We start from the raw sequence: 26,151 nt of genomic DNA, 5'->3' as shown, positions 1-26,151 counted from the left end.
AGGTAAGGACTCTACGGGGCCATCAGTCTGACACTAGGAGGGAAGAAGGTAAGGACTCTGCGGGGACATCAGTCTGGCACTAGGAGGGAAGAAGGTAAGGACTCTGCAGGGCCATCAGTCTGGCACTCAGGAGGGAAGAAGGTAAGGACTCTGCGGGGCCATCAGTCTGGCACTAGGAGGGAAGAAGGTAGGACTCTGCGGGGACATCAGTCTGACACTAGGAGGGAAGGTAAGGACTCTGCAGGGCCATCAGTCTGGCACTAGGAGGGAAGAAGGTAGGACTCTGCGGGGACATCAGTCTGGCACTAGGAGGGAAGAAGGTAAGGACTCTGCGGGGCCATCAGTCTGGCACTAGGAGGGAAGAGGTAAGGGAATGAGAACGCAGAACAACTCCTTAACTGACATACTGTGAGATTATAAAGCTACAAAGTCAAGGCAGTAAAGAATGAGATTATCAGACATAAACAGAAAAGTTCACTAGCATGGTATAATTTAAAAACAAATGTCTATGAATTGCAGAAAATTCAGAAAATGTGGTTTCTGACTCTGACTATTTGTAATCAGAACAAGAGCCAATTCTGCTCTCTGCCCTGAGATGGTACTGAGCAGTTACTCAGAGCTGACCGTGGGCCAAGAGCCACGTCTCCGGTTTTATTTCTCTCTGGAACCCTGTGCTGTCGGCGCTACTGATGTCCCTGCTTTAAAAATGAGGAACTGATATTCAAAGAGATTTAATAACTTGCCCAAGGTCACATATCTACGAAGCAGCTAGGTCAGTGTCTTTTCCTTTATCTCCTAAAAAAACAAAGAGAATGACTTTCAAAGTCCATCCTGCCCCTACTAAACCTGTAACTTTGTGAGCATTCATGAATTCTTATTCTTTTCATTTAAAGATAATTTAAATTTTCACTCACTTATTCGACCTTAAGATATTATGCAGCTTTAATTTAACCAAGCTCTTGAGAAAATTTGCTTTTCAAGTCTTTTTACCTAAGAAATTCTCGTTGGCATAAGAAACTCAAGATCAAGTATTTTAAGACTGCAAAGAAAATTCATTACCAATTATTAAAATTATGACAAAGGAACAGCAGTGAGTAGATGTAACACAGACTCATTAACTGCAAATACACCTCAATTAAACTTCCTTTCCTCTGTTTTGTGCCCTAGAGTTTGAGTCACCAGGTTCCCATCAGTTTCTTTTTTTCTTTTTTTTTTTTTTTTTAAAGATTTTATTTATTTGACAGCGAGAGAGGGAACATAAGCAGTGGGAGTGGGAGAGGGAGGAGCAGGCTTCCCGCGGAGCAGGGAGCCCGATGCGGGGCTCGATCCCAGGACCCTGGGATCATGACCCGAGCTGAAGGCAGACGCTTAACGAATGAGCCACCCAGGCGCCCCTCCCATCAGTTTCATTTTGAAATGTCCCATGCACTTTTCTCTTCCATTCCAAATTCTGATGCTCATCACTTCACAGCTGGGTTAACAGTTTTCTCTGTTTTGCTGCCCCTCCTACCAACGCATTTCTTTAAATTCTCCTAAAATGCCTAGTTCCCATCATATTACTTCTGTTCCGTTACTGTAGGACTGCTCCAGAAAGGAGCACTAGACCTAGCCTGCATGTCCTATATAATCTATTCCAAGCAACCCAGTTTCCCTAGAAAGTGAGGTGCGTGGGGGTCAGGCTGGCTTCCGTTTGACCCCCAGCTCTGCCATGTTTCTCACCTGTCACAGCCTGGACACATTCCTAAACTTCTGCAAGCCTCAACTCCCCAGGAGGCTGCACACAGCCTGTATAACCAGATGAAGTCAGATAACGTATCCAGGAAGTCCGGAAGCAGACAGAGCCTGGCACCCAGCAGAACTCCACAAGTGCTCTTCCTCTGCGGCTCCCGAAGGCCCAGGGCCCTCCGCCCTCGTCTGTTGGAAACCAGCTCCAACTCCGCCACACTGCCCCTTTCTTGGTGAATGCCCTCTGCTTCTGCACTCTGCCTACAACCATCCTGTCCTCAGGATCCCTTCCAATCCTAACTTCTTCTGGGTCCACTTCTGCCCAACCTCGATCCCCCTCTGCTCTCTCCCTAAAGAGGCATTCATCCTTTTGCAGCACTTCAGCGGGCCATCACTCAAGTGCTTTCCAGCAGACACATCATTTCCCACTAAACTCTGAGTTTCTTCTTCAACACCCCCCCCTTTTTTCAAGATTTTATTTATCTGAGAGAGTGAGCACAAGCAGGGTGAGAGGCAGAGGCAGAAGCAGACTCCCTGCAGCAGGGAGCCCGAGAGTGGGGCTCGATCCCAGAACCCCGAGATCATGACCCGAGCTGAAGCAGACGCTCAACTAACTGACTGAGCCACTCGGGTGCCCCCAAACCCCCTTTATGCCTAATATGAATCCCACAAAATATTTTCTTGAGTAAAGACATTTCATTATTGTTAGAAGTATTCATGTCAGGCAAAAAATGGTGGTTTTCCATGGAAAAGGGGAGTAAACACTGATGCTAAGTGTTTCACACCCAGTCCTCCTCATTTATATACTGAAGCTGTCCCTCAGAAGGATCAACAGTCCGAGCCAGCTGTAAAACACACGGGTATTTCTTCATTTCATTGCTTCTCTCCCTGGCACTCAGGAGGGAAGAAGGTAAGGGACATCAGGTAAGAGAAACAGGTTGGAAATAGAATTTATAATGAGTTCTTCCATAGAAGTTGTGAACTGGCAAATGAGTGAAATCTGACCCACAGCCATGTTTGGTTTGCTATAGCACATACTGATTTTTTTTACAGTTAATTGTTAGTATTCAAAAATTAGGGGACGTGAGGCGCCTGGTGGCTCAGTCAGTGGTAGCGTGTGACTCTTGATCTCAATTCAAGCCCCACACTGGGGGTGGAGTCTACTTCAAATCTAAAAAAAAAAAAAAGTTAGGGGATGTCACATAAAAATTCCACACTTGTAGCTTCTCCTAAAACACAGCAAGACCTGACAACAGTGGACTCGCTCCCTAAGTTAAAACCCAGCAGCTAGGGGCCCTATCAGAGCCTGGCTCTCAGCCTGAGGCCTCCTTCACTTTCAGCCGCCTGGTCAGCCTCACAAGCATCAGAGTTTTTCATTTCTAGGTTAACACCTCTGAGCTCTTCAATTTGGGGTCTTTACTAATAAGTTCAGAAAAAAAAAATACTAGATGTTGGGTTAAATAAGGGTGCACACTAAACTCCGAACCAGTAACTACAGGCACAGTCATAAGACAAGGTTTCCCCCTACCCACTGCCTTTCTAATCGCTGGAATACCACTCAGCATTGGCTAGTTATCTTTGTAATTACATCAAATGGAGAGCCCAGAAAAGGGCAACGCAGGATTTATGCCAGACTGTTTTTTTTGCTTTAATAATACTCAAAAGAGGAACGCTCATCCTGGCATCGGTGCTTGAGATCAGTATTTCTTGGGGCACATAGTAATTCCCCGTAGAGTTATGAGCACGGGGATCCACCAGCTATCACAGGGGCAACACACCCATGCCCTGGAGGTCAAGAACCTTTGCAGAGATGACCAAAAAAAAAAAAAAAAAAAAAAAAAAAAATTGGGCAAGTTGATAAAGCAAACAGATCAGAAAGTATGACTTGATGTAAACTACCTGGGACGAATGCTGCTCCCTCTGATAAAAGCAGACAGACTTTGGTTTGGGGTTCCTCCTGCACGGAGGCTGCTTTGTGGTTGTGTCTCTTATAGAGGCCCCCCACGCCCTAGGTCAGCTTGGGCTGACAGAAAGGTGCCGTCCAGCTCACGTGAGGGTACCGTCGCTGGGGGCACTATATATTCATTCTTTCCCAGCAAATAATTAACTCATTTCCAACAGACTAGGTTATATAGATGGCTTTCACTGGCTGCATTCTGCCCAACAATGTTTAAATCACGGGTTGTCAAACTTTCCTATAAATGACCAGACAGTAAGTATTTTAGGCTTCACAGGCCATACTGTCACTGTCAACAACCATTCAACTCTGCTATGTCCTGCAAAAGCCGCCAAGCAGTACCTAAACCAACGGGCATGGCTGTATTTCAAAACCACTATGCTGTGACCACAAAAATTTGCATTTCATAGAATTTTCACATCACAAAATGTTACTCTTCTGATTTTTTCCCCAACCACTTACAAATATGAAAACCATTCTTAGCTCTTGGGCTGGACAAAAATAGGTGACAAGCCCAAAGTCTGTCAACTTCTCCATTAAACGAGCAAGTGACTTTAGGGTAAGTGTCACTACAGACGAGGCAGGGAGGCCAGGCAGACATGGGACTCCAGCAGAGGTACTCAACTGTGGGATTCTCTAATCCAAACTGAACGTAAACATCAAGTATTATCTGCTCTTGCTGAAGTCTCATCTCTTAAGTATATGTTTACCAGCCAGGAAGGGAAAGGACTAGAAAAGGCAGTCTCTCATCTACACCTATATCCTCAGGTGTGGTTTATACAGAGAAGCGCAGCGCCGATGTGAAAGGTGGCAGAAATGTTCTTGGTACAAACCCACCTCTGCTTAGCATGCCGTCTTCTACTTAACACGGCACCTGAATAATTACAGCACCCAGTAGCTGCACCTGGAAGACACCTGTACTCCTGAAATGGGTCGTTCTGGTCTGCCTAGCACGTTCTTCCCTCAGCCCTTCAGGTAACAGAACCTCTTCCGTGTGGCAAGAACATGTCATCTGCGTGGGGCAGGCCTCGCTGCCCCTCTCCGGGACCAGACCTGTCCCAGAGGTGGGCGCGTGGCTCACGCTGGGCCAGTCCTCCCTGGGTTTTACTGGTGCTGCTGGCAAAGAGGCCGACAATGTACACCTAGGTGCAGCTGGGGCCCTCTTTGTCACAAGGGAGTCTCCACATGACAATTAAAATAGGGTTAGCAAAGTCAAAATGAGGAGGGAGGGAGAAGAGAGCCAGGATCAAACGGGGACTGAACTCCGGCATCCACCTTGCTGAGCGCAACTCCACCTCTCAGACTTCCCAGTTGTGTGAGACAAATCCCGCTTTGGCTTTAGCTTGATTTGGGCTGTTGTCACTTGCAATTCAAAGTCCTTAGGGACATTAGAATCCGGTACCCCTATGAAACTCCTCCAACTTAAGGGAGTAATCAGTGCATATCAAAATGTAGGTACTCCATTAGTCCAAGTGAGATGCCCTAGATAGTAAAAAAAAAAAAAACCACCTCAGCAATTCCCAGTGCTTATGGTTCTTTTCCCACATAGAGAAACATACGAGTAGGGGAGGGGGGTGGGGGGTGGGATAAGTGGGGGATGGGCAAGAAGGAGGGCACGTGATGGAATGAGCACTGGGTGTTACGTAAGACTGATGAATCACTGACCTCTACCTCTGAAACTGGTAATACACTATATGTTAAGTAATTGAATTTAAATAAAACTAAAAAAAAAAACCCATACAAGTCCCAGATGTAAAGCTTACACCTTCACAAACTGAACACCGTAACTGGCACCCCCGTAAGAACCAGACCACCACCAGTACCCTCCAAATGCTTCCCCACACCCCTTCCCAGGTATTACCCTTCCTCCCAGTCACTGTGCCGACTTTGAAAGTAGCTCTTCCTGCGCTCCAACTTTTATAAATGGAATTGTAGAGTGTATACACATGGTTTCTGAGCTTCAACGAGGCTAACGTGTCTAACTGTGGTCCATTCAAAATTCTTTTGCTATCTAGAATATTTGACTGTACGAATGAACTGCTATTCATTCTAGTGTTGAGAGGGACTGGGAACTTTCCAGTTTAGGCGTATGACAAATACTGCTGTTCTGAACGTGACTGCGTGTGCCTCTTGATATACCAGGGGTGCTGGGTCACAGGGCACACACATATCCCCCGCTTTTCGAAGGTTTGTGTCCTGTCACTCAGCTTTACGAAAGATTTACATTAGTACCTGTTTTCTTTGAGAAATCCAAAGATGATTTTTGCTTTTGTAAGAAAAGGCACACAGCAGAAACAGCGCAGAGTTTACTTTGCCGCAAGCTGTTGCAGGAGCGTGCGCACCCCCCGCCCCGTCGCGAGAGCGGCCCCCCCGAGCCCCGTCCCCAACAACCATACTCAGCACCTCGGCATCCAGCCACCACGGCCTGGAACTGCATCTGTGAGCCTCTGTGCTTCATCTTGGTTTATGCTGTGTACGCGTTAGCCATGTGTCCTGAGGTCCCAGAAAAGCCTAAGCGACGTGGTTTTTTGGGTCTGGGAATGCTCAAAGATTCTTCCATATAAATTAACGGCAATGGCTTCTTCACTGTAGCCTGTTCAGCTTCCAGAAGGTTTCGCAGGCATGCTCCACTTCTGGACAGCGGGGAAACCTGCAAGTATGTTCATCTTTGGCAGGTACTAACCAGTTTCCCGAAGTGGTCATACAAATCTACACTCTGCTGGCAATGAAAGAGCATTCCAGTTACTCCGCATCTCACCAGTATGGGGCCACAGTCTGCGGCACTGGGCTGAACGGCGGCCCCGGACACGTCTATGTCCTAACCCCTGGAACCTGTGAACGTCACCTTCCAAGACGGGGAGCTTCCCCTGGATTTCCTTGGTGGGCCTAAACTGCGAGAGTCGGAAGGAGTTCTGACACAGACACATGGAGAAGGGGGTGCAGAGAGACAGGCAGAGGCTGGCGTGATGAGGCCCCGAGCCAGGGAACGCCCGCAGCCACCAGAACCTGGAAACAAGGAAAGCGTTCTCTCCGGGAGCTTCTCCGCAGGGAGCATGGCACTGCCAACACCTGGGCTTGGACCCTGGGCCTCCAAAACTGTGAGAGAAGAAACCTTCGCTGTTTCTAAGCCTCCGGTTCGAGGTAAGCCGTCACGGCAGACCTGAGAACCAACCATGTGTCTTTCTAAGTGCGCTCACGGGTGCGCAGGGATGCCCCAGCGGTCTCGTGCTCCCCACCGTCACGAGGACTCAGGCAGCTGAGCACGTCTGCATGTGCTTACTGGCCAGCTGGGGGTCCTCCTGTGTCAAGTGCCTACTGAAGGTTTCAGGCATCCTGCTGGACTGACTGTTAACGATCCTGATAAAATGCTCCTGTATGTTTATGCTCAGTGGTTTAGTAAGTCTGTGCTTACTCCACGGTCACGAAGATGTCCTCTATGTTCTCAATTTCAGTACCTCACCTTTCACTACGAAGCCTGCAATCCCACTGGAGTCGGCGTTTTTGCAGGGCATGGGTAGAGATTCAGATTCATGTGCTTCTGTATATGGCTACCTAATGAGTCTAAAACCATTCATTAAAGAGACCGCCCTTTCCCACTGCACCGCAGCCTCACCTCTGTCCACACACTGGGCACCACGTATGTACTGAGCCTCTCCCACACAACCACCCCTCGTCCCCTCGACTCTTTGTCTATGCTGTTCTGAACTACTATAGATTTTGGATATCTGGTATTAGCTCAGGTTCAAATATCTAGCATCCGTTTTATTCTTCCTCAAGATTGTGCTGCTTATTCTCGGCTCTTTGCATTTCCATACAAATTTTAGATTTGGTTCAAGTTCTATTAAAAACAAAACAAAAGACCTGATAGGATCGTGTTCAATCTCCAGATGTACAAACTACAGCATATGCGTCAATTTATTTAGGTCTCCTTTCCAATGCATTCCAGTGTGCCAAGGTGTTCACGAAGAGGTCTCAACGTATTTTGTTAGACATTCTTGGTATGTGATTTGTTAAAATCGAATCCAAGCGGTATCTTCTAAAAAATCTCGTTTTCTACTTGTTTGCCGGCAGCCTTCAGGGTGGCCCCAGTGACCCCCAGGCCTCCTGGTGTTCAGGCCTCTGTAGCCCGTTCCCTACGGTGTCAGTGCTGATCTGGACAGTCAACAGAACGCTACACCACCTCTGACCCAGTCACAGAGGCCACTGAGGCCACTACCTTGCTCTCTCCCGCTCTGATCACCCACTGGGGAGGCCGGCTACCATGTCGAGTAACTGAGTCCTCTGGCCCAGAGCTGTGTGAGTGAACTTGGGAGCCGATCCTTCAGCCCTGCTCCGTCTTCAGAGGAGGACTGCAACCGCACTGGAGACCCAGAGCCAGAACCACACAGCTCTGCCATCTCCTTATTCCTGACAGAAACTGTGTGAGATCACCCGCTGGTTGTTTTCAGTCTAAGTTTTGAGGTAATGTGTCATGTGGCGATTGATAACTAATAGCGTGACTTGTACATAAGTCCCCTGGCTTCTGTTCTTGTCCTCTCCAGTCTATTTTCAACATGGCAGCCTGTGATCATGTTAAGATCTAGAGCACATCTTACTTGCTCAAAATCCTCCAGTAGCTTTCCAATTACCAAGAGTAAACACCAAACTCATCACCACCATCCGCTCCCCCACTCCCTGACCATATACATCGCCAGCTACACCAGATCTACTCCTGTCTCAAGGACTTCGTACTTCTAACGTCCACCCCCCAGACATCCTTATGAGCAGGCTCCCTCAGGTTTTTGTTCAACTGTCACCCTTTCGGGGAGGGCTTCCCATTATCACTCTATTTAAAATCGCCCCGGCGTCCTTTATTAGCTCCTTTCCAGTTTTATTTTCTTCAATGCCCTTAACTTCAATCTTAGTTTACTATTAAATTACACTTATTTCGCCTGTCTTCCCCCTACTAAAATGACATCTCAGTAATGGCAGGGATTTTGTCCACTCTGTTCACTGCTGCTTAAAGTAATGTTTGGCACGTGGTGGGCATGCAGTATTTGTGGAATGCACGCACGAATGAAGCGGCCTGCCACCTTGCCAGGACACAACCCAGAGTGCTCAGATATTTACCCCAAGGCAAGGAACTGGAATAAACTCTTCCTAAAAAAACGGAATTTGCTGTTTAAGAGACCTAGGCCTGCCAGCAGGGGACACCACATATGGTTACGCAGTGCGTGTACTGAACAAAGATGGCTGGCCTCATGCTCCAAGCCTGTGGATGTCTTTTCCAACTCAGTCTGCTCAGAGAGGGCTTCACTTGGCGATCTGCATACCAAATGTAGTAATTTTGTAACTAAACTTAAGCTGCCCTCAATTTTATGTTCTCAAACTGACCTAGGTCCCACATCACATACCTTAAAGAACCAAGACACAGTTATTATCTGCACAAAACCACCCAATCTCATTTTGCAAAAGGCGGGGAGGTGACCCACTCATATTTTCCCACCAGGCTCCACATTCGTGGGCTTTAATTAGCTTTTCTTCTCCAAAAGACTAATACAAAGTACGATCTTTATATATGCAAGATCCATGTGCAAAACCACTTTTTAACATCCTCTCCTCTTTGACCTTGAAGCTTATAATTCAATCATGCAGACTGCACCTCATCCTCTACCCCAACCCCTTCTCAGGACACTCTTCCCCTAAGACAAATCTCTAATATAGCTTCCAATATTTATAAATGAATCTCTCTCCCAGATTTCTTCTGTTTAATATGGCCAACCTCCACATTTAACTCTCTTCTGTTCTCCTGAAACTCTGTACAACTCTTTTTATATGAAGAGCTGGCTTTACTATTTCATTTTATTAAACATTATTTATACAGTGCTTTCTGTACCAAACACTGTTGTACTTTATACAGATCCACTCCTTTAGTCCTCAGAACTACCCTATGAGGTAGGTACTGTCGCCATCCTCCTTCCACAGATGAGAGCACCGAGGCCTGGAGAGGTCAGGCCCACGGCTCCAGGTCGCACAGCTGGTTAAGGGACAGAGCTGAGCCATCCCAGGCTCTTTATCAGTGGTTCCCAATGCTTATCTTCGGACCCCCGGGGACCCTGGAGGTCCTTTAGAGTTCCAGGAGATCAGATGGGAACTTGCTGTTTGTCTTGCTACTGTGCCGACAGGCCATGTAAGAGCAACGGGGGCCGAACAGCCGGAGCCTCTGTAGGACAGCACATGTCACACTGTCCTGCTCATCACCATGGTCTTCATCCATATACTCTCACAACAAGAAAAGGCCACTTTCACTTACGAGTATTCTTGATGAAGCAATAAATCTATTGATGTTATTCAATCTTACTACGGATTACATTTCCTCATATTCTTTCTCGCTGACACACTGGCACCCCAGAGCAAAGTCTTCCTCTGCCTGCCTCCCTGACACGCGCCCCGTTCAAGTCTGCCCCGGGACACAACCTGGGCACACAGCCCACTACTCCGTGTCTCACCTCAAGGAAAGGCTTAGTAAGGAAACACATCTACACTGATTCCAGGAAAAAAATGGACAGCGACTTAGAGGAATCAACACTATTCTTTCATATGAATTGAAATATGAACGATGAGTGAATAATATGGTCTGTAAGGACTGAGAGTAATGTAGAAAAGAAAAAACATATTAAATACACAAACCAATTACTTAGTTTGTTCAGGCTTGTATCCCCCGCGGTGCAGATTAGGGGTTGCTAAACTTTTTTCTAAAGGGCCCAAGAGTAAATAATTTAGGCTTTGTGTACCCTACGATAGTCTGTCGTGGCTACCTGACTCCACATTTGTAGTGAGAAAGAAGCTGCCAACATTATAAAAATGGATGGGCATAGGTGTGTTCTAATAGAACTATTTATAAAAAGAGGTGGCCAAAAGGGTTTGTTTGTTCATGGGCCACAGTGTGCCAATCTCAGTTCTAGATGAGATGCCAGGCACATAGGAAATTCTCAGATAGATGCTGGATGAACAAATGAATGATTTCCAAAATGTCTTAGGTGGACTATTATCAGGAGAGAGAGAGAGCAGAGTTATACAACAGTGAGTCCGTTTTACTTTCTTTTGCCACAGCTCTTCGGACAAGGCTGTCCTGCTTGATACACTTATTGTGGTGCATACTGATCTACCAGGAACTGTTACGACAGCAGTTATGATCCAGTTCTGCTCTCAAGGATCAAAAGATATATAAGGACAGGAATATCGGTATGTGATTTTCACGTATCTGCATGGACGTGACATCTAACTCCAAAATTACAATGAGCCCTATCAGCCGCAAAAAACCAAAACGCTAATAAGCAGCACCAAAAATATTGTTTTAGTACTCTCCTTTCATAGGGGCTTTAAAAAAAAATAGATGCTCAAAATAATTGCAAGATACTCCAGAAGTTGATTTTTCCTTTTCAGTTAAAACGCAATACCTTGGGGAGAGGGATAACAAATTTATCGTGAGAAGAGGCGTAACTATGAATCACTGCAAAACAACTGGACCGACACAGGACAACCTGATATGTAGCGTGGCACGGTGGAAAGAACAAAGAACTGACTTAATCCTAAAGCTGGTTCTGATTCTGCCACCCTCAAGTCAGATAAATGGTCAGTCTCTGGTTCCTCATGTTAAAATTTAGTGATAACCTGTCTTTTTTAACTTATAGGACTTGGGGAGATCAAATGAGACCATGATCGGGAAACACTTTATGACCCGTAAAGAGTAACAGAAATCTCCGATTCAGTGGCTTTGTACAGTCAACCCCCTGCTGTCCACACCTCGAGGGAGAGGTGCGGTGTCGGGTGCTTGGTGGTCATCGAGCCAGGACTCCTCACCTGCCCACAGCTAACGGCGGGCCAGCCCACGAGAGGTGCCCTCACCACCGACAGGGACTGCCTGCTGGCAGATCTCTGAACAGCCCCGTCAATGCCATACAACCAAGAGTCCATGAGGCCACATGACCTTCTGGACCAAAAGTGAGAGGGAATGGTTTGTAAAAACTCCTCTCAGAAGTTCATGAAAGGACACACTGGTTATTGTGGACAACTGCCAATGAAGAACTCACTAAGGGCTTATCCTTAGTAGCTCCAAGTGTGGGGGAAGGGTAACAGCAAGGATGCGGTCTCATCAGGGCAGCGAGTCCCACATGCCCGGGACAGAGGACGGTGGGAGCAGCTCTGCATGCAAACCTGCAGGCCATGGGGAAGCCTGTCTCAAACTGCATTTAGGGAGCAAGAGTTTATTTCTTTGGAAGTATATGCTCACTCTGGTTAAAGAGAGCTATTTAAAAATTATGAAATTTAATTGTAATTTAAATTATGGAATTATTCCCAAGAGCAATTTCCTATATTAATATGTAACATCATATTCCCAAAATACATTTTTATGGTTGTTTGGTAAAAATATTAATATAAAAAGGCTGAAATCAACTATAAAATAAACTGCAATCTTAAGAATTATAACCTTTTGCTTCACTGTAAGACTAGTAATGCAAATTCCAATGCTTAAAATAATTCTGAAAAAAAGATGCACGGTCACTAATGATACTTAGCTATGGTTTTTCTCAAAAATATTTTATAAATAGGGCACCTGGGTGGCTCAGTCGTTAAGCGTCTGCCTTCGGCTCAGGTCATGGTCCCAGGGTCCCAGGATGGAGCCCCGCATCGAGCTCCCTGCTCAGCGGGAAGCCTGCTTCTCCCTCTCCCACTCCCCCTGCTTGCGTTCCCTCTCTCTGTGTCTCTCTCTGTCAAATAAATAAAATCTTAAAAAAATATATATATATATTTTATAAATAAAAATCTACCACCCACTCCACCCTCAGTATCCTACCCACCAGAAAAAAACCCAGATCCTAAGAAATGTGTCATCATGCTGATTTAAGTGTATCTTCAAGCACTTTAAATGTAACTATCCCCAATGACCTAGGGCTACACGTTAAGTCTACTCACACAGTTGAGGTTGATGGGCAAACAGCTGTCCTGTATCTTGAGACACACATTAGCTTCCTGCCTTCCCTAGCCTCATAAGCAGCTACTTAAAGTTTGAGTTTTATGCAAGAAAACATTGTAAAGCCTTCAGTGTTTTACTGCAGCAGACTTCAGATTCATTCCTGTAACACATTTAACATGAAACAGAGTTGAGACAGTTAAAATTGACTGTGTACATTTTAATTGTCTAGAATTTTAAGGAGTGTTTTCACTATTATAGCTACATAAAAAGGGTTGTTGAGGAAAATTAAGAAATAAAAACATTTCACTTGGTATTTGACACCCAAGTATAATATAGCAATATGTAACTTTACCATATAGATTTTTCTTCACCTGGCCCCAGGCTAGGTGAGCAAGAACTACTTTTTATATAAACAAAATAAGCAAAACTAGGTCTTTTTCTGGTTCTCTAAAGTTTAATTTATTTCGCATAAACAGCCAGAACTCAAGAACAACTGTTACAGACAGACAGTCAATGGGGATGACTTCAATGTCCCCAAGAATATCCCCTGGGACCCTCCTGGGGAGGGAGAATGAGATCCTCGGTACTGTTTCGATAGAAATAAGAGCCAGGTTTCTGACATTTACTATGAAAGATTACAGCACATTTACCCACAGATTCAAATTTCTATAGTAGCATTAATTTACCAAGCGTTAGAAGGCTTGTCTGGAAAACAGAACTGCATCCAATCAAAATGTCCTAGAATACGCGGGTAACTACTTCCCCTACATGTATCGCATGGGCCTCAAATTTCTACCAAAAAATTTAGGAAATGCTTTAGCACTTCACAGAGTAAACCTACTATTTATACTAGCAACATGGTTTAGAAATACCTGAGAAGTAACATCCCAATACTCAAATTTCACTAATTTTTAAAGTATTACTTAACAGTGAAATAAGCTACTGCACGTTTGCTTTGCTATAAAAGACAAATGTTTATTTATATTCTCCTTATACTATGCATATAAATGATTTAAGAAATAATTCAAGCCTCATAAAAGCTGTAACTTGATGGAGTAACGGTCACACGGGTTGAAGTATTTGTCCAAGAGTCTCCCTGTGCTGCAGCAGAACTTAAACGTTCTGAGTGAGCCTACCGTCAAACACAACAGCTAACAAGTGAATGGTACCAATCTTGGGTTGTAAAACAAGGCTGCTTTCTGTACGGTAACAGTAATAAACATCTGATGAGTGAGGACGGTTTAACAGGCCCCAACCTGACAATTTTACATGCACATTTAATCCTCATTCCACCCTAAAAAGTGGGTGCAGTGATGACCAACTCTTTATAGATTATGGAACTGGAGAGTCTGGAGATGCTAGAAACTTGTTTAAGATCACAGAGCTAATAAGAGGCAGAGATAGGCCTTGAATCCAGATTTACTGGTCTCCAAAGCCCGGTGCTTTGGGCACCAAGCTAGATTACAGGCAACAGCAGTCCAGGGTCCTGATGAGCCACACCCGGAACGGGAATGCAGACATGGCTCCCCTGGGAAGGGTGGCATCATGCAACCAACAGGATGGCTAAATGCAGGAAAGCCATCTCTCACAAGAAACAACTGTGAGTAACCTAGAGAAAAGACAAAAAGGAATGCATTTTGAAGGGTTCTTAAAGAGGAAAAAAGAGCAGGCTTATCTCATGTGCAAAAGTACAGAATTTGAAACTGTGTGCCAAGTCTCAGAAGACAAGTTCCAGCTCAACACAAGACACTTTCTGATGCTAAGGAATCCAACAGCTGGAAGAGACTCCCTCCTAGATTACTGAGTCCTTGCAATTCAATACTTGAACCTCAACTACCACAGTAATAACGGATTCAACCAAAATGACCAAAGCATGACGTAATTCTTGGTGGATGCAGGTTTGACAGGGAATTGTGTATATCGAGTCTCAAAGTTACTTCCCCACCCACTGCTTATTACGAAAGGAAAAATAATAACCCTTTAAGCGGAAGAACCTGGCAGATACCACATCAACCAAAAGATCAAAAGTGAGTATCACCGACAACAGGACAGATGGACATGCTGCCTCCTGACGCGATGCACGGAGGAGCACACGTCGCTAGTGGCCCATCCCTGCCAACGCTACGGTTCCTAAATTTAACCACAAGGACACATCAGACAAACCCAGACTGAGGGGATTCTGTAAATAAATGGTCACTCTCCAAACAATGTCAATGTCCTAAAAGACAAGGAAAGGCGAAAGAAGTGCTCCTGACTCAGGGAAATAAAGAAGCATGATAACTAAACGCAGTAAGTGATTCTGGGCTGGATCCTGGACTGGAGAAAAATTAATGAAGGAAGGACATGTCGGGAAAAATAGAGAAATCCGAAAGTGGACTGTATTAGAGAATTCTATTAGATAGATCAGTGTTAAATTTCCTTTATTTGATAACTGAACTATCTTTGAAAATACAAGAATGGCCTTGTCAGAATATGTAAATATTAACATGGTAAAGGGACAGGATGCACACAACTTACGGTCACACAGTTCAGAAAAAAATAATGCAATAGAGAATAAGAGTGAATGTGGCCAAGGGTTAACAGTGGGCGAATATTGCCAAGGGGTATATGGGAATTATCTGTATTATCAATGTAACTTTCTATAAATGTGAAATGATTTCAAAATAAAACCTGAGAAAAATAAATATTTGAAGCTGATGTTTCTAAGGATTCTGAATACCTAACAAGTGGATCATTTTCCCAATCTGATCTCCATATACCCAAAGTCCAATCCAACAGCAATCCAAAGTCATCTTCGATTACCTATGTGGTGTTCGGGTTTAAAACAGCCAATGTTGAGTGCCATTCCACACTGATGACAAGGTGTGACTCCGTGGATCTGAGTCAGGTGCATGTCTGCCTCCTCCCAACCTTGTTACCCTCCTGCAGCCTTCCCCAAACCACACTGCAGTTAGAGAAACAGACCTCTCCCATCAAGCAGCTGCTATTTTTCAACTGGGAATACAGCAGAAGGGGCGCCTCCTTGCTAAAAACTCCAAGTTAATTTCTGCTTATGCCAGGCAGTAAAGCAGAACCAAAGCAGATGAGTGATCAACAACATGCAAGGGAAACAGTAAAGCAAACGTCCCTCCCCAAACAAATAAAACTCGATAAAGCCAATAAAAAGCTGACAAAGCACACATTCACTACAGAGCACCTGGAAAAGACAAGCTAACAGAATGTTCATCACTGAGAAGCTAGCCCCCAAATGGGTAATACACAAACATGTTAGTGACATGAAGCCATAAAATAAAGAGGGAGGAAAAAGGGGAGAAAACAGCAAGAGGGAACAGGAAGCAAGCGCGAGAAAGGCCCCACAGGAGCACACTGCTAACACCCAGCTCGCCTTCCTCCCCAGTGTCTTCGCATATTTTCCCTCCACACTTTCACTTCCATTTAGTCTTCTACTGTCCTCCAGCGCACCTACTGTAGGGTCTCTGTGAGACTAACAGCTGTAGGAGCACAGCTCTGACTACAGTGTAACGATTTGCATCTTATAACCATACTCCTTTTCTTCTTCCCTTGCTGTCAAGAGGCACAGAACAATAGTCTCTCTATTAGGAACAATCTTACAAACAATTCACTTTGGAAAGGAGGAGAATGATAGCACATATCAATAGCTCATAGTCTAACAAAGAAGGCAGGAATTGGAGGAGTAGATAACCAGCAAATTTAGAAAGTCAAGGCTGAACAAAGATGACCTGGGAAGAAGGGATGAATTTTAGTCTCTTACACTCAGTATACTCTCCATTAGGTACGAGCACGCTGTGGCACAGTATTTACTGTACTTTAGCTAATTCCAGATCAGCTCTGTTACAGAGCGGTGGCCCTCTTCTGGGCAAGCTCTCTATCAGATTAATCTCTGTAACCCAACAGCAAACACTACCTTGTTTTTTTGTCTGTTTTTTTTTTTAAAGATTTTATTTATTTATTTGAGAGCGAATGAGAGACAGAGAGCATGAGAGGGGGGAGGGTCAGAGGGAGAAGCAGATTCCCTGCCGAGCAGGGAGCCCGATGCGGGACTCGATCCCGGGAGTCCAGGATCCTGACCTGAGCCGAAGGCAGTCGCTTAACCAACTGAGCCACCCAGGCGCCCCTTTTTAAGAGTTTTTATTTATTTGAGAGAGAGAGAGAATGAGAGAGAGCACATGAGAGGGGGGAGGGTCAGAGGGAGAAGCAGACTCCCCGCCGAGCAGGGAGCCCGATGCGGGACTCGATCCAGGGACTCCAGGATCCTGACCTGAGCCGAAGGCAGTCGCTTAACCGACTGAGCCACCCAGGCGCCCAAACACTACCTTGTTTAAAGAAGGCACTTTAATAGGCCCTTACAGAATGCCTAACTGCAAAACAGGCAAAGGTACTTTATCCCGACCCTATCCCTGTGTTCGATCCCATTTTCTCAGGCAGCACATTTTCAAATTCTCTGTCCACCGGATCTGTACACTAGCTTTCTCAATCTTCCTCCAATCTCAATTCAAACTCCAGTTTCTGAATGCTGCAGGTTGATGCCCTTTTAATAAAAGAATCAGAATAATCAACCTTGTGAAAGTTGACTAACTCAAACCTAAAATTTAAATCAATTTTGAACCCCAAATCCCTAATTTAAGAAATATGGGATATGAGGGGCAGCCGGGTGGCACAGTCAATTGAGCATCTGACTCCTGCTTTTGGCTTGGGTCATGATCTTGGGGTCATGAATGCTCAGGACAAAGTCTGCTTGAGATTCTCCTTCTCCACCCACCCCCCCGCCAAATAAATAAATCCTAAAAAAAAAAAAAAAGAAATATGGAATGTGTATATGGACATTTGTATGTATACGCACATATGTGGGGGGGCAGGAAGCAAGTTTTCAGGCATTCCTTGCTTCTAAATCAACTCTTACCTACACTGCCAAGGAGATTATAACATATATTTGTTAGCACATATAGACGCTTCATTGGTCATTAAGTCAGACCAGCAGAGTCTGCAGCTGAATTTCCAGCAAACCCCTAACACACAGACATACATGTATGTATATATATATATACACACACACATATATATATATAAAATCATAAGCCTTTACCTGTAGCTTCTTAGGTAGACCCTTCTCAGACCATACTATGTAGGTCCCAACTCAGAGAGAGGAGGTGCTGTAGAAAGAAATAAAAAAAAGCTCCAAAAAATAAAACTTAGTATGAGGTAGAAATACTAAGGGGTAGGGGACAGGAAGTACTGCAAAATACCCATGGGTCAACAAGCCCATTTAAAATTTAGCTTATTCTTACAAGTGAGTTTTAAGTAATTTAAGAAGAGGTTTTATAGTTAAGATTAAAGGTAGTAGCTTTTTTCGGGGAAAGGGAGAAGATGAGGAATATAAACAAAGTATAAAGAATAAGAGAATAATAGCTGACAATTCAGCTTTTTCCCTAAGACAGATTTTATCCTTTTGGTCTAATACAGGTTTTTCTGTCTTCCCTCCCAAAACTAAGAGACAGAGACTGACATTTTAACTAGAGCAAGTTCCGACTGCTAGGTTTCTACACACATGTGCACACAAAGGCTTGTACTCAAATGTTCACAGCAGCCTTATTTATGACAGCCAAGCACTGGATACAGTCTAGATATCCATCCAATGGTGAACGGACTGGACAAGTTGTGACACATTCACACAATGGAATACTATTTAGCAATAAAAAGAAGTGAAGTATTGATGAACTCACCACACGGGTGAGTCTCTAGACTACTATGCTAAGTTCAAGAAAGACACAAAGGACCACATAATGTGTGATTCTAATCACAGGAAATGCTAGCAATAGCCACCAGACAGAATGGAGGTCCAGGGACCAGGGGTGGGAGAGGAGGTTAACTCCAAAGAGACACAAGGAGACTCTCTGGGGTAAGAGAAATGCTCCACACATCATGATCGTTATGGTGGTGGTTTAAATACATTCATTTGTCATAACTAAAACTGCACACTTAAAATTAGTAGATTTTACTGTATGCAAATGTACATCAATAAAGCTGATTTCTTTAAAAATAATGAAATAGGACAAAAGAAACAGCCATTCTCATTTAAGATGTTATAGCTATGTGAGGTATAAGATAAATATTACAAGTTCCAAGAGGAGCCACATCTTCCTGAAAGTATCTGTGTACTAAGTAATTATTTTATTTTTTATATATTAAAATAACTTTCTAAATAATTTCATTTAGATATAAGCAGAGAAACAAAATTTCCCTTTCTTACCTTCTCTATCCACTTCTTTTATCCTCTCAGTACCTTGAAAATGATGTGGTACCTTGAGTAAGATCAACTTGGACTGCTTTTCATTCATTTTTTATTTTTATTTTAAAGTAAGCTCTACATAGGGTGCCTGGCTGGCTCAGTCAGCTGAGCATCTGATTCTTGATCTCAGCTCAGGTCATGAGTTCACGCCCCGTGTTGGGCTCTAACACTGGGGGTGGAGCCTACTTAAAAAAATTTAAAAGAAAAATAAAGTAAGCTCTAAGCCCAATATGGGGGGTGGGGTGCCGTGAACTCAGGACCCTGAGTTTGAGAGTCACACGCTCCATTGACAGAGCCAGCCAGCACCCCTAGGATTGCTTTATAAATAACACACGTTATTATTTTACAACAAGCATAAAGCATGAATAGGAGCTTGAACAAGTTCACCATCAATTTTTTTTAAACTTTTTTTTTTTTTAAGATTTTATTTATTTATTTGAGAGAGAGAGAATGAGAGACAGAGAGCATGAGAGAGAGGAGGGTCAGAGGGAGAAGCAGACTCCCTGCCGAGCAGGGAGCCCGATGCGGGACTTGATCCTGGGACTGCAGGATCATGACCTGAGCCGAAGGCAGTCGCTTAACCAACTGAGCCACCCAGGCGCCCCTCACCATCAATTTTTAAAGTTGGGGGGAGGAAGCTTATAATTCTAACAAATTCTACTAAATATTATTTCCTGGTCCTAGATTTTCAAGTATAACTGACAAGAATTTATTGCATTTCAACAAAAGATACCTCCCAAATAAAGGCAACATAGCTCATTCCTTTCATCAGGAATTGTTTCTGAATGTTTACTGATTCTTCAGAAAATACAAGAATGCAGTTTTCTCATACTGCCTTGCTCAATCATTAAAGTTATGTTACAAAATAATTCATGTTCCTAAAGAGTTTTCAATTTCTCAAATCAAAGCTTCCATTAAAAAATAAAAGATCTTTTGAAAAGATCAGTAACCAGTTTTCAAATATAAAACCTAAAGATAAACTTATAGTAAACTGGGTAATTTGAGCCAAGAGACTTCTTCAGGAACTTAAAAAGAATTTAAAAGTATTTTTAAGAAAAATTATAATTCAGGGCGCCTGGGTGGCTCAGTCGTTAAGCGTCTGCCTTCAGCTCAGGTCATGATCCCAGGATCCTGGGATTAAGCCCCGAATCAGGCTCCCTGCTCAGCGGGAAGCCTGCTTCTCCCTCTCCCACTCCCCCTACTTGTGTTCCCTCTCTCGCTGTGTCTCTTTCGGTCTTACTAAAATCTTAAAAAAAAAAAAAAAAAAGAAAAATTATAATTCATTTCAAACATTTTAACTTGTTTACCACAAAGTTCAAATGCTCAAAATAATAGCTATTTTTTATGAGTAGCCCTTCAATTTAAACAATTTTTCTCCATTCTCTTAGTATAATGGTCATACCAATATACCAAGGTAACGATACTCCCAGGCATACACCTTCCGTGAACCCACTCACGCATCTGCTGACTCTCTGCAGAGCCGTGAGGGATGAAACTATGTAAGACACAAATCCAGCCTCAATGAGTTAGGTGGGGGTTCTTGCTCCCATAATTCTTAACCACTTACAAGTCTGAATAAAATGTTACTACCCATCCAATAAAAAATATTACTGAATATTTGATGTTTTATTTTATTTATTTTTAAAGATTGCATTTATTTATTTGACACAGAGAGAGAGAGAGAGAGAGAGCGCACAAGCAGGGGGAGCAGCAGAGGGAGAGGGAGAAGCAGGTACCTCGCTAAGCAGAGCCAGACCCCCTGGGGGCAGAGGAGGGGTCGATCCCAGGACTCTGGGATCATGACCTGAGCTGAAGGCAGATGCTCAACCGACTGAGCCACTCAGGCGCCCCTGAATAATTGATGTTTTAAATACCATTTTTAGTTTATTATATTCTGTTCATTGAGAATACAAGAGTTTTTTTTTTTTAAGTTTCCAACAACCATGAAATCTTTTTTTTCTACAAATCCTTTCATTAATCCCAGTTAACAATCATCTTGCATATAAATACTATCTGTTGAAAGTGGGATAAATATATGGAGAGAAGTAAAAAAAAAAACAGCACTGCTAAGAAACAGCACGTTTTTGTTTTTTTGTTTTTTTTTTTTAAGATTTTATTTATTTGAGAGAGAGAGAATGAGAGAGAACACATGAGAGGGGATAGGGTCAGAGGGCAAAGCAGACTCCCTGCCGAGCAGGGAGCCCGATGCGGGACTCGATCCCGGGACTCCAGGATCATGACCTGAGCCGAAGGCAGTCGCCCAACCGACTGAGCCACCCAGGCGCCCCACAGCACATGTTAATACATAAGTCACTTTCCTGGCCAACGTTAAACCATGTAATTCGGCCCATTACAATTTGATAACACTAAATGTTAGAAGCCATCAGTCTTGCTCACCACTGTATTTCTAATACCTGACACAGCTGCATTAAACAGGTGTTCCAGGTGCTCAAATGTTTACATAATGGATTGACACGTGACGTGCATTTATCCACACCAGAAAAACAAACCCTGAGCCTCTTACAGACCAACCAGAGGAAATTCAATCTCTAGGTAAAAACCAAATTACCAGTCTTTTTCATCTTATTGTTTAGGATCAATCAGGGGATTCTGGAACAGCGTAGAACACACTAATCTGATTTAAATTAGCAATTTTCCTTCTTCCAGGCCATTAAACAGTCAGTAGATTAATCTATAGCAATCTAAAAATAGGCAGCCAGATGATGAGTCTGTGTGTTTAAGGCTTTCTAATTTATCTCCATTCTCTTCAGGAATTCAACAACACCCAGGGGTCACAGTATACAAGTACAATCCATGTAGTAGTCTCTTTTCCACATCATTAAAATATCTACATGTATACTTTTCACCACCTTTACTGCTAAAGCAAGTGCCAGCAACTTGACTGATTTTCAAGTCTCCCTGAACTAGGAACAAAAGTAGAACAAAAGCATATTAGCTTCAGAGCTGTTTAGGAGTCGACCCCAGAATCTGCACCGATAGTGGTTTCCACATCACACAGAGATCATTTTGATAATTTTAAGTTCCTATGTTAGTGATCCCTGACTTGGAATTGTTAGGCAGGCCTGAATCAGTCATCCCAAGATCAGGCTTTTCTGTTTCTAGACACAAAATAAACCGCTCAGCACCACAGAGTGAAGCTATTTAGCATTCAGCTGAAAACTTTCCAGTTCATCAACAATGGGTCCTATAATAGCTCCTCGGTCTTAAATCTTAAAAAGTCCAACTGGCTCCAGCGCTGGCCTCAGTATATTGCTAGGAAGTTAAAGTCCCAATGACCTGGCTTTAAGTCAGCCAAAAGCAAAGACCGAGGAGAGTAGGATTCAAAATTTCAAGAGAAAAGAGAAAAAGAGTTCTCCTGAACTGATCTCTAAGAACATGGATTTCCGTATATAACCTTTACATGAGTGTTTCTCAAATACATGGATTAACAATGTCAGAAAATCACGAATTCCTAGGTCCTAGCCCATACCTACTGAATCAGTTTCTGGAGACTGAGACCAAGGATTAGCACTCTAACAAGCTTCCAAGGGATTCTCAGATTCAAGTTTGAGAACCACTACTTTATATACATACTGGTAAATATTATTTTAGCAGAACACAGCAAATACATATTTGTAGCAGAAATCAAAATGGGTTTCAAATCACTGTAAAGCTGGTAACTTTAGAATAATTTTGGTCAACTAAAATTAGGTCAGGGCGCCTGGGTGGCTCAGCTGGTTAAGTGACTGCCTTTGGCTCAGGTCATGGTCCTGGAGTCCCCGCATCGGGCTCCCTTCTCCCTCTGACCCTCCCCCTTCTCATGCTCTCTCTCATATAAATAAAAATTAAAATAAATAAATAAATAAAATTAGGTCAAAGGATGCATCTCAAAAGTAATCTGTCAAAAAACAATGGTTTCCCGCTATAAACTTTGGAGAACCACTATTTAAAATTTTAGGAAGTGCTTTCTGTTGGTTGGACATAAGCAACCATGGTCTGTAACTACAGTAGCTGGTAGGGAACAAGTGATTTTACCTCCCCACCCTTCAGTAATAGGCATGATAACTACAGTAAGAATGGTATTAGCAGACAACTGCTACTCAGAATTTGGGGCAAAAATTTTTAGTAGAATTTTGGGGAGATGGAGGTTCAAGTACACAGGAAGAATTTTTCAAGATGGTATGTCCTGAACTGATACAGTACTCTACTCCCAGAGTGATGATGGTCCATTTTTACATGCTTTCCTCTGAATTGCTGGAAAGGCACTGTGACAGAACAGGAAATGAGCACAGGGACTTCCAATTTCAGGATTACAGAGTAAAACAGTTTCTCTCATACTCAGGCAGTAACAAGGAAGACAAGAAACAGGAACACAAACTCTGTCTTCAGTGTAACAGGAGACAACTGTAACCGTGAACCACAATCCATTTACGATGACAGTGCGTTAGTGAAGGCCTGGCAGATGAATGACTAGAGGGAGGAAAAGCCAACTGGCTGAAAGCAAAGGGATGAATACAGCACAAGCCATTTGCTCCGGAGAGAAACCTGGAAGTTGTTAGAAAAATGAAAATTTAGATCTCCCCTCTGCTCACCAACCCCACTCCTACACAGAAGAGCTCAAATTGCAAATAAAAAATATGTTTCTAAGGCAAAACAGTGCATGTAACTAGAAGGATCAAAAAACCACTACTTTTTGAAAGCCTCCTTTGTAGCAAGCACTGAACTAAGCACTTGACCCTTCCAAAATTTTCGTTAAGTTTAAGGAATTATAATTTTCAGCACCTCACACATTTAAGGCATGTATGCGATATACACTTCTCAAAATTTTGGAGATACACACTTAACTCGTCTTTATTTATATAATCTAAATGACAAAACCAGTCCTCGCTGACCTTACTCCTCAGAACGGTCACATACAGTGGAAATGCCGTGGCAGCTGGAGGAAAAGAAACACTAGTTTGGAGAGTCAGGATCCCTAGCTCCACTCTCTCTGCCTCAATTATTTTGAGGGTGAGCACCAATCAACACGAGAACAAGGTCAACACTACCCTCATATGCTAAGACAAGACAAGCCCTTCCTCACTGAGAGGGCTATTTTTTGGAGACAACTGAGAATTTCTTAAGATTTCCCCAGGCTTCGTCCTTTTTTCACAGAATAGGTAACACGTGTTAACACGCACACAAATGTCTGACTTCACAAAACAAAGCTACAGTACATCTACTGTGCCTTTATTATTCCAAGATGTTCACATTTTGCAGAGAATGAGAACGTCTATAGTTAACATGGCTTCTTTTCCTGCTTTTTCTAAATTTCTAGAGCCAACTACAATGCAATGAAGGTTTCCAGCAAAAAGATGAAATGTCATGCCGAGTACACACTCTGATTAGGCAAATGTAAATCATGAAACAGTGAGGTCTGCTGGGATTACGATCGTTGAGAAACACCGAGCTGTGGCTCCATGCTACAGAAGCTCTGGGACATGGTTATCTCGCTGCCTGCGGGCTCTGCACTTTGGACGTTCCTAAAGACTTTGTCGTCTCTTCTATCTGAACTGCTGAAGAAGCCAGGTCTAACAAAGGACAGCAATACACAAAATCTTTTACGGGAGTACAATAAAAATCCACCTCTTCCTATCAATCAGCTTCCTTTCTGTCTGCTAAAAAACCTGACCGTTACTAAGAATCATGTAACACACAAGATTTCTGGTTGGGATGAAATATGTTTGTCTTCCTAAAGTTATTCCTATGTATTTTTTGTTTTGTCGCAATTTAATGACCACAACCAGCAAGTCGGAACACAATTCTGAGTTACGCAGCTTTCCCACTTTAAGAATTAGGGTGTACTGAAAATGCAAAACAGCTTCTATTCCAATCTGTCCACTGAATTATCACTGCAAATGATGTGGTCTTAACTTGAGAAATAAGCTTTTTGTATCAGCAGAGAGCACCATTTTACATCCAAGAATGTTATCATCTGTTAACAGAAATGGTCACAGTGAGGCATTAAACACTGTGCGGAAAGCTGGGATGTTCCCAGCACAGACGCTGAAGAACAAACCAAGGGTACTGATGACAAAGCAGCAAGCCTTGGTGCTATTTTTCTCTAAAGTATCTCACTCTTGATTTTCCTAAGAAATTAAGACAGCATTATAAGAAGTAACATTACAAATTTTACCTAAATCAAACTCATTTGGTGAAAACAATCAGACAACAGGTGCTGATAACCATTTCCTTCAAAAAGGTATTTAATTATTCCAAGAAAACCATCTACATTATTATAAGAGTAAAGTATGGCTTGGAGTTCAGTCACACACAGACCAGCAAGTAAACATGAAGATTCCTCAGGGATGAGGGATGCCTGTGATGCTCCCCCTTACCCTCCACACAGCCCCTAGTTTCACGTGCACCCCCTTACCTCATTTACTGTTTAAAAAAACCCCAATCACCTCATAGGTTACTATACACATTCTACTGACTAAAAAGACAAGACTAAAGAAATCTTACTTTGGAAGTATTTGCTTTGATGACTTTCTCTTCCTCCTACTTGCCAAGTGGGGTCACGCCTACAGAGACCTTATCTTCTGAAGAAAAACCTAGGATGTGTGATCTAACAACAAGATAGAATAGTCTGTTGGAAAACAAGTACCTCTGAGAGGAGTGCAGGACAGGGCAGACATGTCAGGCTACCTCAAATTTCTGTACTGCTTCCAAATGTGTGACCCTGTATTTTATGGACCCTAAAAAGTTGGTATTTCTGAAATATTCCAGAGGTTTAGAAGGGCAATTAAAAATATTCAAAAACTGGGCGCCTGGGTGGCTCAGTTGGTTAAGCGACTGCCTTCGGCTCAGGTCATGATCCTGGAGTCCCGGGATCGAGTCCCGCATCGGGCTCCCTGCTCGGCGGGGAGTCTGCTTCTCCCTCTGACCCTAACCCCCCTCATGTGCTCTCTCTCATTCTCCCTCTCTCAAATAAATAAATAAAATCTTAAAAAAAAAAAAAATTCAAAAACTGGGACGCCAGTTTCATGTGCTTGAACAGTGCCATGGCTCCTGGAACCAGATCTCCAAATCTCTGCGCCTGATGAACGAAGCTTTGGTCTCACAGCTCTAACTAGGAGCTCAGAGCAAATGTCTCCCAAATAGGACTCTAGCTCAGACCTTTCTCCAGAGCTCTCTGTTTGCTAACTGGATGTTGGATGTCTCATC

At 43.4% G+C, this 26,151-nt stretch overlaps 1 protein-coding gene across 4 annotated transcripts in view; it reads right to left on the bottom strand.

Moving 5' to 3' along the window:
• The window catches only part of ZFAND6 (zinc finger AN1-type containing 6), a 70,261-nt gene that overhangs the window by 18,988 nt on the left and 25,122 nt on the right, over positions 1–26,151 (bottom strand). The window contains exon 2 of one of the 4 annotated variants that reach the window (XM_045899285.3): positions 17,743–17,809. The exons of 2 other annotated variants lie outside the window; for them this stretch is intronic. The gene's annotated coding sequence lies outside the window, so the exon portion shown is untranslated. Of the gene's footprint in view, positions 1–12,637; positions 12,799–17,742; positions 17,810–26,151 lie in introns of those variants that run through there. One more of the 4 variants, XM_064569777.1, reaches the window with a different exon arrangement.

This window comes from Mirounga angustirostris, unplaced genomic scaffold (assembly GCF_029215605.1).
Source record: "Mirounga angustirostris isolate CCGP_5_RB_7025 unplaced genomic scaffold, mMirAng1.0.hap1 SCAF_9, whole genome shotgun sequence".
In the NCBI taxonomy this organism is placed as follows: Eukaryota; Metazoa; Chordata; class Mammalia; order Carnivora; family Phocidae; genus Mirounga; species Mirounga angustirostris.
This window is presented reverse-complemented; position numbering and strand designations above follow the sequence as displayed.